The following is a 3,671-nucleotide window of genomic DNA, read 5'->3' as shown; positions in this document are numbered from 1 at the left end:
ATATTGAGCAGCTTTTCATGTGTTTATCAGCAATTTGTATATTTTCTTTAGAGAAAAATATTCAGATCCTTTGTTCGATTTTTATTAGGTTATTATCTTTTTATTATTGGGTTGTGGTATATTCTGGATACTAGACTCTCATTAGAGATATAGTTTACAATTTCTTCCATTCTGCAGATTGTAGAAACTTTAAAGCAGAAAAGTAATTTTTCTTTCTTTTTCTGTTAGGGTAAGAGCATGAATGCAGCCCTCCACTAGCACAAATTACGCAGTGGAGTTTCCCACATTTGGGGAAGTCGCAGGGGTCAGCAACATTCGGAGTGCAATAGTTGAGCCTCGCCCTGGGAAATCCACCTTCTTGATCATGGTATCTCCCCTTCTAAGTAAGTATACAAATTTGTCTATTTTTCTTTTTGTCCCTTTTGCTTTTGATGTCATATCCAAGAAATCACTGCCTAATCCAAGATCACAAAGATTTACTCCTATATTTTCTTCCAAGAGTTCTAGCTCTTGCTAAATTATCTGTTTTGAGGTAATTTTTATGTATAATGTTAAGTGGAATCTAACTTCATTGTTTTGCATGTGGATATTCAATTGTCCCACACCTTTAGTTGAAAAAACTGTTCTTTCACCACTAAGTTGTCTTGGCATCCTTATTAAAAATCAATTGACCATACATATAGGAGTTTATTTCTGGACTCCTAATTCCATTCCATTGATCTATGTATTCTTATGCCAGTACCACACGCTCATCATAGCTTAGTAGTAAGTTGTGAAACTTGGAAGTGTGACTCCTGCAACTTTGCTCTTCTCTTTCAGGATTATTTGTCAAATCTCAGTCCTTTGCATTTATTTCCATGTGACTTGTAGGACCAGCTTACTAATTTTTAATTAAAAAGTCAGCTGGTATGTTGATGGAAATTATGTTGAATAATAGACAGTTTGAGGAGTATTGCTATCTTAACAATATTAAGTTTTCTGACTATGAACATAGGATTTCTTGCCTTTTATTTAGGGCTTCTTTAATTTTTTTCAATCATGTGTTACAATTTTCAGTGTACGTATCTTATTGTTTTGATAAATACATTCCTAAGTATTTCATTTTTGATGTCATTATAAATTTAATTATTTTCCTAATATCATATTCATATTGTTCATTGCTGGTATATAGAAATACAATTGATTTTTGTATATCGTAGTTTGTATTCTGCAACCTTGCCGATCTCATTAATTAATTCCTAATTGTGTGTGTGTATTGTTTAGAATTTTCTATATATAAAAATCATATCATATATGAATAGAGATGGTTCTACTTCTTCCTATTTGATCTCAGTGCCTTTTGTTTTTTTCTTGCCTAATGGTCCTGTCTAGAACCTTTATTATATGATGAATAGAATTGGTGAGAGCAGACATCCTCATCTTGTTCTTGATCTTAGGGGGAAAGCTTTCAGTCTTTCACCACTAAGTCTAATATGAGATGTGGGGAGTTTTGAAGATGTTCTCTATCAAGTTGAAAAAATGCACTTCTCCTAATTTTTTTAGTGGTTTTTTTTTAAAAGATTTTATTTATTTATTTATCTTTAGAGGGGAAGAAGAGAGGAAGAGAAGCATCAATGTATGGTTGCCTTTCATGCGTCCCCTGCTGGGAGTTGGCCTGCAGGGAACCCAGGCATGTGCCCTGACTGGGAATCAAACCGTGATCCTCTGGTTCACAGGCCTGTGCTCAATCCACTGAACTACACCAGCCAGGGCTTTTTTTAGTGTTTTTGTAATGAGTAGGTATTGAATTTTTTCAAATACTTGTTCTGCATCTGTTGGGTTGATAGTGTGGTTTTGGTCCATTATTTTATTAATAGGGTGTGTTATATTGGTGTTCAAATATTAAACCAATCTTGCGTTCCTGTGATAAATCCAAGTCTTTTTATGTGTTGCTGGGTCCATTTTGCTAGTATTCTTTTGAGGATTTTTGCATCTGTGTTTTGCATCTAAGTGATGTTGATACATATTTTTCTTGTGATATCTTTGTCTGGTTTTGATATCTGAGTAATCCTGGACTCATGGGATGAGTTGAAAAGTGTTCCCTCTTATACTTTTTTTTTTGAAGAGTATGAAATGTTAGTATTAATCCTTTAAACAGTTTGTAAAATTCACTAGTGAAGACATTTGGGCCTGGAATTTTCTTTGTGGGAAGTTTTTTTGTTTTGTTTTGGAGTTCTTTTATTATTATTATTATTATTATTGCTCTATTACAGTTGTCACAGTTTTCCCCTGTTGCTCTCCCCTGCCTCGCCCGCCTCCTCCCTCTCCCACAGTCAATCCCCCCCTGTTGTCCATGTCCATGGGTCATTTATACTTGTTCTTTAACTAGGCCCTTCCTCTTCTTTCTTCCTTTATCCCCTTCCCTCCTCCCCTCTTGTCCCTGTCAGTTTGTTCCTTGTTTCCATGCCTCTGGTTCTATTTTGCTCGTTTGTTTGTTCTGTTCCTTAGGTTCCTGTTATAGGTGAGGTCATATGATATTTGCCTTTCGCCACCTGGCTTATTTCACTTAGCATAATAGTCTCCAGTTCCATCTATGCTGTCACAAATAGTAGGAGTGCCTTCTTTCTGCTGTGTAGTATTCCATTGTGTAATGTACCACAATTTTTTGATCCATACATTTACTGATGGGTACTGATGGGCACTTAGGCTGTTTCTAGCACTTGGCTATTGTAAATAGTGGTGCTATGAACATTGGGGTGCATAGGTTCTTTTGAACTGGTGTTTCAGGATTCTTAGGGTACAATCCTAACAGTGGAATTGCTGGGTCAAAAGGCAGTTCTATTTTTAGTTTCCTGAGGAAATTCCATACTGTTTTCCACAGAGGCTGCACCAGTCTGCATTCCCACTGACAGTGCACTAGGGTTCCTTTTTCTCCTTATCATCAGCACTTGTTGTTTGTTGATTTGTTAATAATGGCCATTCTGACTGGTGTGAGGTGGTGTTTCATTGTGGTTTTAATTTGTATCTCTCTGATGGCTAGTGATGTTGTGCATCCTTTCATATGCCTCTGGGCCCTCTGTATGTCCTCCTTGGAAATGTCTGTTCAGGTCCTTTGCCCATTTTTCAATTGGATTGTTTATCTTCCTGGCATTGAGTCATATGAGTTCTTTATATATTTCGGAGATCAAACCCCTGTCCAAGGTATCATTGGCAAATGCGTTTTCCCATATGGTTGGTTCCCTTCTCATTTTGATAGTGGTTTCTTTAGCTGTGCAGCAGCTTTTTAATTTGACGTAGTCTCATTTGTTTATTCTTTTCTTTATTTCCCTTGTACCAGAGGATGTATTGGTGAAAATATTGCTGCATGGGATATCTGAAATTTTACTGCCTATGTTTCTTTGTGGGAAGTTTTATTTTTAAGATTTTATTTATTTATTTTTAGAGAGAGGGGAAGGAAGGGAAAAGAGAGAGAGAGAAACATCAACGTGTGGTTGCCTCTCACACCGCCCCCCCCAATTGGGGGCCTGGCCCGCAACCCAGGCATATACCCTTGACTGGTAATTGAATCAGCGACCCTTTTGTTTTTGGGCTGGCACTCAGTCCACTGAGCCACACCAGCCAGGGCATCTTTGTGGGAAGTTTTAAAAATATTAACACAATCTCTTTTTTTAGGTCTATTCAAACTACCTGGT

The 3,671-nt window shown here is 37.0% G+C and overlaps 1 non-coding gene across 1 annotated transcript; it reads right to left on the bottom strand.

The window, feature by feature from the left end:
- Positions 1–226: 226 nt before the first annotated feature.
- Positions 227–391, bottom strand: LOC118980977 (U1 spliceosomal RNA). Its single transcript, XR_005065241.1, has one exon. It is a non-coding gene; the product is annotated as a U1 spliceosomal RNA (small nuclear RNA).
- Positions 392–3,671: the final 3,280 nt, after the last annotated feature.

This window comes from Sturnira hondurensis, unplaced genomic scaffold (genome assembly GCF_014824575.4).
Source record: "Sturnira hondurensis isolate 20B ecotype Veracruz unplaced genomic scaffold, ASM1482457v3 Scaffold0001911, whole genome shotgun sequence".
Classification (NCBI taxonomy): Eukaryota; Metazoa; Chordata; class Mammalia; order Chiroptera; family Phyllostomidae; genus Sturnira; species Sturnira hondurensis.
The sequence above is the reverse complement of the archived record's forward strand: the minus strand, read 5'-3'. Positions and strand labels throughout refer to the sequence as shown.